Here is a 16,182-nt window from a genome sequence, read left to right as displayed (position 1 = left end):
GGGATTGTCCTTGTTGCAGGGGGGGAAACTGAGGCTCAGGGGTTGTGCCCAGCCCTGGCTGGCCCCATGCCCACCAAGTCGCCTTGGCAGGGGGACACGCAGGAGGGGGTCTGGCGAACTGGCCGGGGTGGGGGCTCTGGGCAGGGAGTGGGAAGCCGAGAGCCTGACACAGGCCCTCAAGAATGCAATCCACTTCCTCCTGGGCCCCCGGGGGGCCTGGGAATCCTGGGGCGGGGAGACAGCTGTGCAGGGTGTGCTGGGGGCAGGGTAGAAGGAGGCCCCGGGAACCTGGACCCCCCTTCTCTGTTTCTCCTGCAAGGGGGGTGGGGGAGATGCTGCTGGCTGATTAACCCTGGCAGGGCCAGAGCCAGGAGGTGGGAGAGGAAGGCTGGGGGTGAAACTGGCCTGCGGGGGAGCCTGCCCCAGGGAGCCCTTCCCCAGGTGTGGCCAGCTGGCCTGCCCAGGGAGGCTCGAGAGCCTCCACTCCCGAGCCTCACAAAGGAGGAAGAGCAGGTCTTTAACAGGGTCATAGCTGGAAGGGTCCTCAAAGGTCAGCAAGCTCAGTCCCCTTGCTTTACAGAAGGGGAAACTGAGGCCCGGAGGGGGTGGCCATCAGCTTGTGCTCACACAGAAGTCAGTGGCTGAGCCAGGAGTGGACAGCCTGGGTTGTGCCCCATCCATCCCTCCATCCTGACTCACGGCAGAAGTTCTACTGGGCAGTGGGTGTCCCCGCACGGGGCCCCGTGCCCACGCCCCTAAGTACAGGGGTGATGGCACTGGCAGTACATTGTAGCTTTTGATTTTATCATTTATTCCACCTCCGGAGCCATCTGTATCCTTTATGTCATCAGGTCCTCACCGTACTGCACGTAAGGTGTGTGGGCTCCCATTCCACAGATGTGGACACTGAGGCTCAGAGAGCTGAAGAGACTTAATTAGTCATGCCCAGAGCAGTGAAGGAGCTGAAGCACTCCTTCCTAGAAGAAGCTCCCGGTTTCCCAGAAAGGTCAAAGGCCCCACTGTGGCCCTGCCCTGATCTCATCTCCCAGGGCTCTCCCTCTACTTTGCTCACTGCCTTGTTGCTCGAGACCCTACAATCATCCTTCCTCTTGCTTGAACCCACTAGCCTTTTCCCACCGCAGGCCCTTTGCACATGCGCCTCCCGCTTCTGCTTGGTGCACTTCCCCCCACATCTACGCATGGCTGTCTTCTTGCCCGTTTCACTGACTTGCTCACTGCTCTGGCTAAAGCTGGTTGGCGGTGGCATCACCGGGCTTGACCTTCTCCCTAGCACTTTCCAGCATCTGAAATCATCTCGCTAATTTCTTTTGTTCCTGACTTTGAGATCTGTCTCTCCGTGCTAAAATGGAGATGTTCTGAGAGCGGGGACTTCATCTGTTTTGTTTACTGCTGTGACCCCACTTCCTAGGACAAACCCAGCGCATAGTAGGTGCTCACTATGTAAGCGCCAACCTACTACGTGCCATGACTCAGGCTGTTGTGAGTTCAGACGGAGTATGTTTCCTCCCAATCAGTGCACCTGCTGTCTGACACTGGCTCCCAAACTGGGACCCCTCTCCCCGTGTCACTGCTGCAGCCAGAGGGCAAAGGAGACTCGGGCCCAAACCCTAGCACGTTGGGACTCAAGCTTCTTCACTTAATATTCAAATCGTGGACTCCCTGTGATGTTGCAGGTGACCCTCTGGGCCCAGAAGTGGAAAAAAAAAATTGAGCAAAAGTAAGATCCAGGTGCTGGAAATGTAGAGCCTGATAAGAGAGGTAGAAAAATGCAGGCGAGGCAGCGTCGTTGACCTCCTACTGTGTGGTGGGTGCTCTGCAGACGTTTGTATCTGGAATCCTCAGGGAATCAATAGTTGTTAGGTGGAGGGTGAGATAAAACCTCCCCCAGTCCCAGCAAGGCGGGGCTCTTGGCTTCTGTGCTATAGATGGGGAAGGTAAAGTGTGCAGAGGAGAATGACTCTCCCAACTGTGCCCTGCAGGTGAGCGGTAGAGCTGGGTTCCAACCCAGGTCTGCCTGACTCTGAATGCTTTGCCGGTGAGAGCGCAGAGATCAAGTGTGCCTGGTGTTGGGGGGCCACAATGGAGCTGAGTCTAAACGTCAGTTCAGATGTGGCCCTGGGGATGGGGACTTCTTGGTGGGGGTCCAGGGAGCTCAGGCCGGGAGGCAGGGAGGAGGGCTGGTCATGGGATCAGAGAGTGGGTTGGGGGCGCCTGGGTGGCTCAGTTGGCTAAGCATCTGCTTTTGGCTCAGGTCATGATCCCAGGGTCCCGGGATGGAGCTCCACGTCGGGATCCTTGCTCAGCGGGGAGCCTGCTTGTCCCTCTGCCTCTCCCTGCCACCCCCCACCCCGCTTGTGCTCTCTCTCTATGTCTGATGAATAAATAAAAATTCTTAAAAAAAAAAAAAGTGGCTTGTTTTTCCTGGGGCACGCAGGGCAGTGGGAAGGAGGGAGAGAGATGAGGAAGGAGAGTGGCCTGGACCAGCCCCTCGTTATTTATTTTAGCATCATGACGGCAGTGTGGGGTGACAAAGGGAAGTGGGGGGTTGAAGTCGAACCTCAGAAACTTTCCAGCCCATGGGTCCAGAGGACCGGATGCCCGGGGTGGGGAGGGAGTCTCCCTGAGCGGCTTGGAGGGACTAGGGAGGACAGGAGAATCCAATATGAAAATGGTGTGAGTTGGAGGGTTTTGCATTTTGAGACTCGAGTTCGCAGGTCCAGGAAGCCGGGGCCCGTCTACTTTGAAGGCAAAGTGGCAGGAGCTCCGGGTTTTGGGGGGTTGCCGGACCTGGGCTTGAGGTCCAAGTCCATGATCGGGACTGCGACCTTCCGTAAGCCTGACGTCCGGCTGAGTGTGGATTCTTCCCCGGGCAGGCTCGCGGGAGCTCCCGTCGTGGAGCAGACCGGAGTGTTCATGTCTGTGATGCACCCAGAACGGGGCCCCGTCAGCACAGCGGGAACACTCAGTAAACACTCGTCCCTGTGTTCCGCCAAACCCTTCCCCACCCTAGGGGAAACCCCACCTTCAGGGTTTGCAAACTGAATTGCCCAGGGAGGCTGGACTGAGCCTGTTAGGGGGCTGTGGGGAAGGAGACTGCTGCAACACTGTTCTCAACAGAGCCTAAAAATACGTGGTTTTTTTTTTTTTTAAGATTTTATTTATTTATTTGACAGAAAGGGATCACAAGTAGGCAGAGAGGCAGGCAGGGGGTGGGGAGTGCGCTCCCTGCTGAGCAGAGAGCCTGATGTGGGACTCTATCCAGGACCCTGAGATCATGACCTGAACCGAAGGCAAAGGCTTAAGCCACTGAGCCACCCAGGCGCCCCTAGAAATACGGGTTTTAACGTGAAATCTTCCACAGCGATGGGGTGAACAGCCCCCTCCTCTCCGAATAAAATCGCCGTAGGCCCAAGCCCACCAGTTTGCAAACCCTTTGTAGAGCCTCAGGCTGAAGCGATTTGGGAGGACCTGCTGGGAGTTGGGTTGGGAGCTTCGGGGAGTGGAGTGGGGAGGGTTGGGGGATGTGTCAGTCCTGGGTGTTGGAGGCGGTGAGTGTTAACCGACAAGTGAAGGAGGGACAACAGCTTTGTTGACCTGGTCAAGCTCACAGGCAGCACAAGTTTCCGGAAGCAGCGAGGCCTGGGAGATGACAGCCAGGGATCTGGCCTGGGCTGCTGTGCGACCCTGGGCCAGCCCCTTGCCCTCTCTGAGCCTCTGGGACAGGACGGAATGAGCTCTATCAACAGTCCTGGCTTTCCTGGCTTTGGAGGTGGGGCCTGGAGCAGAAGGTGAGGGAGAGCTCTGGTCCTGGGAATAGCATGAGGTCTAATCTGCTGTTGACATTCCTCTGGGCCTCGGGGCATGGGTTTCTCCCGGCCCACAGAATCCCCAGCCCCTTGTGCCAGGCGGGCGCTGGGTTGGGGCACTTGCCGCTGGGTGCATTAGGGTTCCCTGGGCCAGGGGTTTGGGGGTGATGAGAAGCGGGGAGATTGGGGCAGGGTTGAGGGCCAGCTGCCAGCTGGGGGTTCTTGTCCATTCAGAGTCTGTTTGTGGGATCAGATGGGGCCTTGGAAGTCAGCACTGCTCAGATGTTAACTGAGCACCTACTATGTGCCAAGATAGACGGGAAATCAATAGTCTGCACTCTCTCAACACTGTCATCCCCACTTAACAGAGGGGGAAACTGAGCCTTAGAGAAGGGACATGTGGCTGTTAGAGGATGGTGGGATTTGAATCTGGGTAGCCTGGCACTCAAGCCTGCATTTTTAACACCTGTGCAGTCACATGACCTTTATTGGGGGCAGAACCTGAGAGTGATGGACACCGAAGGGGGCGTGGCCTGGGCTCTGGTCAGAAGGGCCTGGCAGGGTGTCTTCCCATGGGAGCTGGCACCCATTGGGGCCCTTGGGAGCTTTGGAGAGCAGTGGTGGGCCCTGAAGGGCCTTCGGTGGAGTCTGGTTTGTGTCTAAAGAGCTCTCTCCCAGCTCGGTTCCTTGGAGGCTGACCTGACCCGGCCTCTCTGCTGAGCGGGGCCAGCTCCCAGGTGTTCCCAGGCGGGATTCCGCACGTCTGTGGCTGACGGCGGGGGGCGGGGGGTGAAAAGAGGAACCGCACTGGTCTGTGAAGACTGTTTCTCCCTGAGCTGCACCTCCAGCAAAGGTCCTGTGGCTGCCGACCCTCGCCGACCCTCTTTGTCAGGCTGGGAGGTCAGTGATGATAAAAGTGGTAAGTCTCCAGGGGAGGCTCGCCGGAGGGCAGGAATGCTGCTGCCTGAGCCTCAGTTTCCCCACATCACAGCACCACGGTGGGAGTTGGATGAACTATCCCGTGGAAAAGGGAGGGTAGCACACCTGCTTCCCTCACTCACACAGAATGCCAGGCCTTCTTCCAGGATCTGAGATCATAACAGGCTTCCTCAATGCCATGCCCCATGCTTAGAGCTCTATGTTCACGACCTCTGTTCTTCCACACTGGACCTCCACACGGGAAACACTGTTCTCAGGCTGCTGGACAGATGAGGCACGGAAGGGTGGGTCATATGTGGCAGAGCTGGGGTTCAAGCCCAGGTCAGCCTGGAGGGACAGCCCCAGCCCCAGGCAGCACTTAACCCTCGACCTGGTTGTGAGTCCTGGACACCATGGGTGGGAACGAAATTCTAGACTTGTTCTTTTGTGGGTCTCCTGGATTGAAAGATCCATGGGGCCGGGGACTGTGTCTCATTCTGTTCACTTCTGCGGCATCTAGTAGATAGTCAGGAGATGAATGAATGAATGGGCGAGCGGCCGCCCAGGCCAAGGCTCCCGGGAGTACTGGAGGGGACTCTGAGGGCCGTTCTCAGGGCAGGTGCCAGGCCCAGGAACCCTGTGCTTTGAGGCAATCTGTCTTGCCTTTCCACCACCCAGCCTCCTCCGGGGCTCACAGGGTCCATGGAGACGGGCCCGTGGTGGGATCCAGAGGCCTCGGATAGAATATCAGTGGCTGAGCCCTTGAAAATCTGATCTCACCCCAGCGCACCTCCCCAAAGTTCTCCCCAGACCATCAATCAGCAGTGAGACACGATCGTATTTTATAGCCAGGCAGGGGTGGGGGGTGGCATGAAACCCAAGCCCCCATTCCTCCTGCCTGCTTAGGAGGATCAAGGCAGACCCGGCAGGGCCTTAACTCCTTGTGACCCTGTTCCTACCAGCTGTGGGCCCAGCTCATCTGTCCCACAAGGCCCTGTGTTCTGGGGTCTTTTCTGCTCGCAGGGACCTGCAGGAGGGTTCAGAGTATGCTTCTGGCCTAACACTTGGGAAACGTAGGCTTTGGCTCAAGGTCTACCCATTGTGGCTGTGTGACCTCAGGTAGGTTGCCTCCCCTCTCTGGGCTTGACTCCTCAGCTCCAACCCTGGAATCTTAACAGCACCCTGCTTATCTTCCTAGGGGTCGTCCTAGAGCCTTCAACATGGGTGAAATGTGATTCCTGGCCTTGGGTCCCTCTGTCTTTGTCACTGGGTCCTCTCCGCTGGAAATAGTTGATCCACAATAAGAGACTTACCTCTCCTAGGAATTGGTGTTTGCATTTTACAGACAGGGAAACTGAAGCCCAGACAGATGTTTCCATGACCCCAGTCACTCAGCAAATGGCTGTCGAATCAAGTTGGAGCTCTAGTTCTTTGCTGCAGACCCTTGGACTGACCTCTCTTCCCCTCTCCCTTTCTCCTCTTGTTGGAAATGGGCCGTCCTGGGGGCTGGATTGCTGTCAGTGCCAAAGAGAACAGACTCAAGTTCAGGGGGAAGCTGCCAGGTGTGGTCGGGATGGCCATGGCTAGTGGGAGAAACTTTGGTGGGTGAAGGAGCTTGTTGACACCACAAGGAGGATCTGGTGCAGCAGGACTGACACTGCCAGCTTTGGGGCAAGCCGGTCCTTGAGCGGAAACTTGGCCAGGTCGCCTCGGAGCCCAATATTGTCATTTCTGGAACAAGGATGATATGAACTTGCCTCATTGTCTCATGGAGCCCGGGTCATCACCAGGGCTACCCCAGGAGGGGCTGAGCACCCCGTTGCTCAGGGGCATTCAAGCAGACCCATGGTTGTCAGATGAGAGAAGCATCTTGGGAAAGGGGAAGCTAGACGACCCTAAAGGTCCCTCTCAGGGGTGCTGGGGGGGTGGGGGAAGGGTGGCAAGGGAGGCGTTTTCTGGTGTCCAGTTACCAGCTCTTGGAATCAGAGAGGTCATTCTGAGGAGACGGCAGCTCCAGGAATGGTTTCCTCAGGTGGCCGAGGCTCTGGGGACGCGGGTGTCACAGCAACAGCTGGGTGTGCTGGGTTGATGGATGGCTGTTAGAAAATCAATTTTCTGAAGCCCAGTCAGTGGGGCGGGCAGGCGGGCCTTGGGGAGGCTCGGGCTGGCTCGGGGAGGGGCTCTGTGCCCAGCAGGTGGAGCCCAGCCCCCACCCCTCTGCAGTTCCAGATCCCTGTCACCTCCCCTGCCCCTTCCCTGGGCTGTGCCTCCAGCTTGGAGACACCGCCTCTGTCTCTGTCCTGGACTCCTGGGCAGGACGAGCGCCCAAGCCCTCGACAGGTGTCAAGCCATCTGGTGCCTCGTCCCAACTCGGCTGCTAATTGGCTGGGTGAGCTCTCTGGGCCTCAGTTTCCCGATCTGTAAGCAGAGGAAATTGGGCTACATCTCCCTCATTTCCCGGGCTGGCTCCTCCTCACGCTTTGGGTCTCAGTTTAAACACGAGAGAGAGGCCCCTCCCCTCCAACCACCGCAGCGCCCGAGTTTCCTGACTCCCTTGTCACGGCCAGCTGCCAGCCTTCCTGGCCCTCAGTGCCGTGATCTCTGGTGACTCTATCTGTGCTGGTCCCTCCCACTGGAAGGTCAGCTCCGGGGGGAGCTTGTGTCTGCCATGTAGTCAGCACACGGCAGTCCTTGTCTCCGCGATGGAAAGAACATGCATACCCATGTCTCAGCAGGGAACAGTGAGTCCCAGAGGAGTCCCAGAGTCCCAGAGAGAGGTCCTGCCTTTACTTAATATTGAATTGAGTGTCCCATTAAGTCACACACAGGGGTGGGGAGGGGGGTGTCAGGGAAGAAGCCCACTCTGTCCCATTTCTCTGCTCTTGACCAGGGTGCTCAGAAACCCCGGGGGACCCCCGCCTCTGCTTGTGAGAACCCCGGGCTGGCAGGAAGGAGAGCTGGAGGGGCCTCTCTGAAAGGTCTGCGGCCCATCCATCCACCTGGCAGAGCGAGGACGGGGAGAGCCGCAGCCCGGCCTGAGCTCGACGGGCCGGGGGGACACGGAGGGCAGGTTGCCGACGAAGCCAGAGCGGGAAGCCACCGTGGAGCTGGCTCGTGTCTCCTGGCCATGCCTGCGACAGGCAGCTGGAGTTGAGGACAGTGCTACGGAAAATCTTCCCTCCTATTCTCTTTTTCTTCTTTTCCTTCAAAAGAAAAGAAAAAAATCTCCAACAACCAACCCATCTCCCATGACTTGGAAAAATGGCTTGAATCCCATGTCTGGCTCTGGAACGTTTTATGGCCCTTTCCAGCCGAGGACGTGAAGCCTCCCGTGACATGAGCCCTCTGTTCCTAGGCCCTGGCCGGGGAGGGCCCCATCCATCTTCCCCAGCTGGCGGCCGTGTGTGGGAAAGGCCCCCGCCGAGGGGGGGTGTCCAGCACCTGTTGCTCTCACTCTTCCTAAGCTGGTCGTTCTAGTCCCTCGTGGAGGCGGTGATGGGGGAAGGAGCTGGGGGGACCCCTGGCATCACTGCAGACCTGGAGAACCACCGATGCCGCCCGGGGGGTGACGAGGCTACGATAAGAGTAAGGGTCTATCTGAGGCCCAGGCTTTCTGGCTGCTGTGCCTTGCTCGCAGGAGAGGTGGCAGGTCCCACAGAGTGTCCCCAGAGAGGGACAGAGCCAGCCTGGGCCTGGTAGGGGAGGCAGGCAAGGCGGGGGCGGGGGGCGGTCACAGTGCTGTGTTGAGCCCAGGCAGTGAGGGCAAGAGCGAGCCAGGCTGAAGGAGCGGTGTCCCAAAGCACAGCGGGGAGTCATGTCTGGGGAACGTAGTGATGTTGGGAGGGAGCATCTCGCAGGGGATGGGGATGCGGCTGCGATCACAGAGGCAGGGCCGTGCACTCAGACTAGTCTTGAAGGCGATGGGAGTCACTGCGGGTCCTGAACCAGACCTGCATTCCACCAGGGACCTCTCTGCCATCCGCATGGGGGAGGAGTTGAGGTTGACCAGTGGGCCAGAGCCTTTGGCAGCATAGGTGAAGCCAGAAATGCATCCTGACTTGAAGGCAGGGAGGGGGAGCGGACTGAGAGCCATCTCCAGGGGCAGACACACCTGGGTGCACGCCCAACCTTGCTGTTCCGGGCAGTGTCCCTCTAGCAAGCCGCCTCTGCCCTGGCCTCAGTTTCCCCACCGTTGCAGTGAGGTCGATGGACAGGCAAGGCAGAGAGGACCTCAGAGCGACCCAGGCGACTCCACAGCTGTGCTGTTCATCAGCGTTGGGAACGAGCATCTGATGCCCCCGGGCCTGCTTCCCTGTTTGTAAGATGCCAGCTTCCAAGGGTGTGGGGGCCCGTGACTCCCCACGTGTAAGAGGACCCACACTAGCTGGCGTTCACCGGGTGATCAATGATGGAAATTTTCCTCTGCTTACGCCCCTCCCAGGTTGTAAGGTCCCCCTTTTTGTGATTGCTCTCCCTGGGGACTTGGTGGGAAAACCGGGGGGTGGGGTGGGCACTGAAGGACACTGGTGCCTGAGGGAGCCCTGGGGGGGGGGTGTGGGAGGCCTGGGGTTCTGCAGGGACCACTCAGGTTTCAGAGGTCCTGGGACCTGCAGAGCTCCTAGGAATTTTCCCAGGCCAGGGCGGCAGGCAGCTGGAAGCCATCCGTCCCAGGGAAGGAGAGAGGATCAGGGGTCTTGCCAAGGTCTTTTGCTGGGAACGAGAACTTGGGAGGGGGGCAGGAGTCCCCCATTCAGTCTGGAAAGATGAAACCTTTCTGCCCGGGCAGCTGCTCGTGGGGATGCCAAGAACCCAACAGGCCTGGCCCCCTCCCAGGTTCCCGGGGGGCCATCAGTCTTATGGGGGGGGCCTCTTGGAGCCCTGGAAGCCGAGAGGGCAGGCTTGGAATCTGCCACCCCTTCCTGGTTAGCTGGGGTATCACAGCCTGGGAGACAGGGAGGCAGGGAGCCTGAGGCTCCACGAGAGCCTCACTTTGGTTTCAGCCAAAGTGGGGAGCCCAAGTTCAAGTTCATCTCAGGGTCAGTATTATCTGCTCTGCAGGGTTGTGAAGATCGGGGATGCTGTGGGAAGCACCAGCACACAGTAGGTACTTTAGCTGGTCCTTACATTTCTGGAGGGGATATAGATAGTGATCAGGAGCACAGATCCCAGACTGACGGCCTGGGTTCAAATCCCACCTCTGCCACTTCCTCCTCGTTAATTCACGAACATTCCTGAACCCTGATTTCCTGATGCGCCACACTTAGGACACAGCCTGGCAATGCGCCGAGCACCAGGGGTTATTATTACAATTGTTGCTACCAACAGCACAGGACAACTTTGGGCCCCGATCTGCAGAATGAGAACATCCGTTTTTTCCTTGCCAACCCTAATAACAGTAACAGCTGCTACCCCTGCCGTGACTTCTGAGTGCTGGGTGCCCTGCCTGATGGCTTGCTCTATCTTGGGAGTCTGTCTACCAATCTGAAACATAGTGATTTCCTGTCCCCTTTTGACAGGTGAGGAAGGAAAGTCCCTGAGATACATAGAAACTCACCTAAGTCCTTGCAGCCAATAAGTGCCAGGGAGGAGAGATTTCCAGCCAACCTCACAGAACGCCAAGAGCAGGCTCAGGGTCAAGGAGATGGACAAGGATACAGTGGGGAGAGCACTGGACTGGGAGTTGGGAGCTGGCATCCTTGCTCTAACACACTGAGGATAAGCTTTTGGAGCCTCCGTCTTCTTTGTTAAAGCAGAGGTGTTACTATGGGTTCTGTATGGAGCTGGGATGAGCCTTCACTGAAATCATGGGAGCAGAGCGCCTGGCACCGTATCTGGCACAAAGCTGGAGTGCCGCTGGTTGGGGAGTGTTGGTGGGGGTTTGTGCTGTCGATGTTAATGGTACTGTTGGGTTTTCTATTAGCGTAGAAGATAGTGGTGGTGGGCAGATGTAGTCGGAGTGGCTGTAGTTGGAGTAGTTTTTGCTGTTGTTGGTGATGGTGATAGGGCGTTGGAGATGGTGTTACTGGTGTGACAGGGGCAGTGTCGATAGTGACGAGGCTCTTGTTACTGGTGTCGGAATGGGTGGTGTTGATACTGATGGTGTAGACGGGATGGTGTTGCTGTTAACACTGTGATTAGTGTTGTTGTTAGGGATCGTATTGTTAGTATTGGTGGTGTGAAAGTGACTGGTGCTGGTGATGAGATTGTGCTTTGGGTCATTACCAGGGGTCATGACGTTAATGTTGGTGTTGTTGGTGCTAATATTACTTCTGGTGGTGGTGGTGTTGTGAGCGGCGATGCTAACATTATTGCTGGTGGAGTTAGTGGTGTCGATGATGACAATATTGTTAGTGGTATTGGTGTTATTGGTGGTGTGAACATTGTTGCTGGTGAGGCTGGTGTTGACACTGGTGCTAAAACGATTACCAATATTGTTGTCGGTGTTGGCGTTAACGTTGTTCCTGATCGTGTTGGTATTGAGGTTGATGACGGCAGTGCTAACGTGATTACGGGTAGTGGTGGTGGTGTTGCCATTATGTCGGTGTTAGTGTTAACATGGTTACGGGTGGTGGTGGTATTGAGGTTGAAGATGGTGGTGCTAACGTGATTACTGGTGATAGTGTTGGACTTTGTATCTGTGTTGGTGTTCGTATTAACATTGTTACTGATGGTGTTGATGCTGATGGTGTTAACATGATTACTGGTATCAGTGTTGGTATTAACATTGGTACTTGGGGTGTTGGTGTGGATGTTGATGATGGTGATGTTAACATTGTTACTGGCTTTGGTGCTGTTGGTCTGGACAATAGAATGGCTGAAACAAGGACTGCCGGTGGCGGTGTTGGTGAAGACATTGCTAATGGGAGTACTGGTGTTGGTCCTAACATCGTCCCTGGTGTTGGTGTTGGTGGAAACATCGCTAACGGGAGCACTGGTAAAGGACCACCCCATAGTTGAAGGCGCAACCCTGACTTGGTACCGCCCGCCCTCACTTCTCCCACCTCTTCCTGAGACTGTTGCTAGAGGTCATTGGCTGGAGGGCTGATGAGCTGCCTTCCTGGGAGAGTGGGGTGGGGTGGGGGTTTGGCCAAAGCCTTGCCTGTGGGCAGGTTGCTGCTTAGGGGTGTCTTAAAATCCTCACAGAGCCTAGAATGGTAGTGCTGAAAGGGCACCAAGAGGTTGTCCAGCCTGGTTGTTCCCAAACTGGGTTCCTCAGAGCCTTGGGGTTCTCTGGGAACCCCAAGTGGCATTTCTGGGAAGGAGAGGGGTACCAGGCTCGGGCACAGCAGCACCTCTTTTGTCTGCTTTATCCATGTGGGTTCTGGGTGGGAACTTTTCAAAAATGCAGACCTTATCCTGTCTTTACCATCAATGGCTGCTGGTTGGTTTAAAGATAACGATCAAAATCCCTGTTACCGCCTACAGGGATGGACCAGCCCCATGGCAGCCCCAGGAGCCTTTGATCCTTACCACAGAGCAGCTGTCCCTCCCTCACAGCGCCCTCGAAGGAGTCATGCTCTGTCCCACCGCACCGCTCCCTCCTTTGGGCCACCAGGCCAGTCCCAGCTCATTCAGGGAAGCCTACCCCGGTTCCCCAGGGGGGCCCTGCCCCCTGCCATTCCCAGCCACGGTACCTGGACCTTCCCCTCAGGTCTGTTCCCTCCCTGGTCCCACTGCTCTTACTGGAATTCTTTGATGCCTGCCCTCCCCACAGACCCTTAGCTCCCGGGTGGAGGAGGGTGCTCGGTGAACACTGTGGGGTAACACCAGCTCGGCCAGCCCTCTTGGGATGTGGACAGAAGAGTGAGGCCCTGAGAGGGACATGGCCTGTTGCACAGCATGTCAGTGATAGAGGTGGCCTGTGTCCTCAGTCCCATACCCTTCCCCCTGCCCCCTGGGACCTCTCCCATCTTCCCTGGGCATAGCTCCCTATTCCCTGCCTTAATCCCTGCACTTCCCGAACACTCCCTCAGAACATGTGAAAGCTGAGACGGCCATGGGAAGCTGGCAGTGGTCTCATCTCCCCCTTGGGGGCAGGAAGTTCTCCTCCCCCTGAAGCCCCAGTTCTGGCCACTTGGCCTGGACCCCTCTCATCTAAGCCTCAGCCTGGGAAAGAGTCCCCTGGCCTCGGTGCGACATTCCTGACCCAGCCTTGCCAAGGGGCTCAGCTGGTGGAGGCTGGGTGGGGTGCTGGCATCCAGACCCATGCTGGGATGTGGAGGGGGTCGGGGTGCTTACGGGAACCGGCTTCCTGGCCCAGCTGCCCTCCCATCTCAGTCCTGATGGAGCTCCCAGATGCAGGAGGCGGTGAGGGTGGAGAGGGTTTGGCCGGGAGGCGGCTGGCGGCCAGGGTAAGATGAATAAGGACACCAGGAGGCCAGACCGCTGCTGGGAAACACCCTTCAAAATCGATTCTTAGTGTGGCAAACCGACGGGTGAAGTGGGGTCTTTTGGGCTCCTTGGGGCTTGCGGCTGTAGCGCGTTCCCCTCCGTCCTTTGGGGCTGCCATTCCCAGGGAGGCTCCATTTCCACACACACACCCCCCACCCCGCCGCCCGGGGCCGCCCAGTTCCCAAGGCACCGCGCCCGTCTGCATGGACTCGGCTGCAGCCAGGCAGCCAGAGACAACAATACAGTAGCAATCGTGATGTTGTTTGCTTAGCTACTTCTGCCCCGCTGTGTTCCAGGAGGGACGTGAGCCGGCTCCTGAAATTTGGGTTCAGTTTGCGAATGATGGAGTGTCCTCACGTAGTAGGTCTGCGATAAGCTTTGGTAGGATACAGCGTCATACTCCGTCTTTATAACAGCCCTGAAAAGTGGCAAGTGTTACTAATTCCCATTTTGTAGGTGAGGAAACTGAGCTCTTGCCCGAGGGCTCTGAGATGGTGTGGAGCAGACCTGGGTCTCTCACTGCAGAGTCCACTGTCTGCAAGGGGGACGTGGGGGTCTCATCGTGCCAGCAGCCAGGATAGAGTGTCTTTGAGACCGAAACTGTAGACGTGGGCCACGGGCTCCAGAACAAACAGGCAACCCACCAAGGAACACTTTCTAGTGTTTGCTTATTTTTTCTTCTGATTATTACAGTAAGCCATGCTTATTAGAGAAAATATAGAGACATACAAAGAGGAAAACAAACACCACCACCCAATGGCACATACGGGCCAAAGGGAAGGCAGTGGGAAGCTGTTGAGAGACAGATATTCTGAGTCCGTGTCTTTGTTCTGCCCCTGGGACAGGCAAGCAAATTCTCTGTGACTCAGTTTCCTCTTCTGTGAGATGGCCATAATAATTCCTTTCAATATCATGGGAAGATTGTGGAGAAGAGGTGATGATTGAAAAGTACTTTTCATGGGGCACCGGGGTGGCTCAGTGGGTTAAGCGTCTGCCTTCAGCTCAGGTCATGGTCCCAGGGTCCTGGGATCAAGCCCCGCATCGGGCTCTCTGCTCAGCGGGGAGCCTGGTTCTCCGTCTCTCTCTGCCTGCCCCTCTGCCTCCTTGTGACCTCGCTCTCTCTCTGTCAAATAAATAAATAAAATCTTTTTAAAAAAGATTTGAAAGAAAGAAAGAGGGCACCTGGATGGCTCAGTGGGTTAAAGCCTCTGCTTTCGGCTCAGGTCATGATCTCAGGGTCCTGGGATCGAGCCCCATATGGGCTCTGCTCGGTGGGGAGCCTGCTTCCCTTCCTCTCTCTCTGCGTACTTGTGATCGCTGTCTGTCAAATAAATAAATAAAATCTTTTTAAAAAATTAAAAAAAATTAAAAAAGAAAGAAAAACACTTTCCACAGGATGCGTGGTCCGAGCTCCAAGTTTCCTGGGGTGTCACTATAGAAGGGGGGCTCCCTGTTCCCCACAACCACCATTCCAACACGAAGATCATGCCGTATGTGCTTTTGAATCTTGCTTTGAAAAAAAACTTCTTAGAGCACCTGGCTGGCTCAGTTGGTAGAGCGTGCGACTCTAGATTGAGGGGTTGTAAGTCTGAGCCCCACCCTGGGTGTAGGGATTATTCTGAAAAATTAAAAAATAAATTTATCTGGAAATAATTATAGATCCATAGGAAATTGCAGAGATAGGACAGAGAGGTTCTGTGTACCCTTTGCCCCATACCCCGCACTGGTTATATCTTATACCTGTAAACTCTGGCGGAAGAGCGAAGCCAGGAAACGGACATGGGCGCACTGTGCTGTACGATTCTCAGCCGTTGTACGGTTCTCGTAACCACCGCAGCAATCAAGGTACAGAACACAAAGATTTCCCTTGTGTTACACCCACCTCTCTCGCACCCACTAGCCCTAACCCCCTCGCGAACACTCCTCTGTTCTCCATCTCTATAATTTGGGGTTATTTTGAAAATGTTATATAAATGGAATCAAGCAGTATGTGGCCTTTTGAGCTTGACTTTTTTTTTTAAACTCAGTATAGTTCTCTAGAGATTCACCCGTGTTGCTGCCTCTGTCAATACTTCATTCCTTTCTATCCCCGGGGAGCATGATGTACTCTTCTTTGTTTAACCATTCACCTACAGAAAGATGGTTTGGCTGTTTTAAACCTTTGGCTATTTGCGAATAAAGCTGCTATGAACGTTTGTGTGCAGGTTTTTGTGTGGGCGTCAATTTTCATGTCTCTGGGATACATGCCCAGGACGGTAATTGCTGGGTTGTATGGGAAGCGTATATTTAGTTTTTAAAGAGACGGCCAAACTATTTTCTGGAGTGGCTGTACCACTTTACATTCCCAGCAGCTGTGTACAAGAGATCCAGTTTCTCATCATCTTCACCAGCATTTGGTATTGTCCCTGTTGTTTATTTTAGCAGTTTTAATAGGCACGGAGTGATAACGCATCATGGTCTTTGCTTGCATTTCCCCAGGGACTGGGGATGTTGAACAGCCCTTCGTGGGCATACTTGCCATCCCAAATCCTGGTATTTTACCCAACGTTAGCTTTTGCTGCCTGTCTTCTTGCAAACTCTCCAAAACATCATTCGTGGTGACTGCGTAACGGTTCCTCAGATTTAATTCCACCATTCTCTTATTCTCCCTATTGTAAATAATTCTGTGATGAGCATCACTGTGCATAAATCATGGTCCACATACCACGTCACTCCCCTAGAGCAGATTTCCTGAAGGAGAATCAGAGAATGGATCAAAGATCCAAAGATTGGATAAAAGAATACAGACCATTTTCTAGGCTTCGCAACACACCACCTAACGTTCCTGTGGGAGGACAATTTCCCCATAACCTCTTGCGACGACTGCTTTAGAGCACAGGGGAGCACAGAACATTCTCAAAAGATCATACCCTGGGGCCAGGCTTTTGGAGGTTAAATTCTGCCTCTGCCATCCACTTGCTGTGTGACCTTGGGTAAGTTCCTTAACCTCTCTGAGCCCCACTTGCCTCCTATGTACTCCTAAATTAAAGAACCTTCCTGAGTGAGC

The sequence above is a fragment of the Mustela nigripes genome, chromosome 14 (assembly GCF_022355385.1).
Source record: "Mustela nigripes isolate SB6536 chromosome 14, MUSNIG.SB6536, whole genome shotgun sequence".
Lineage (NCBI taxonomy): Eukaryota > Metazoa > Chordata > Mammalia > Carnivora > Mustelidae > Mustela > Mustela nigripes.
Note: the sequence above shows the minus strand (reverse complement) of the source record.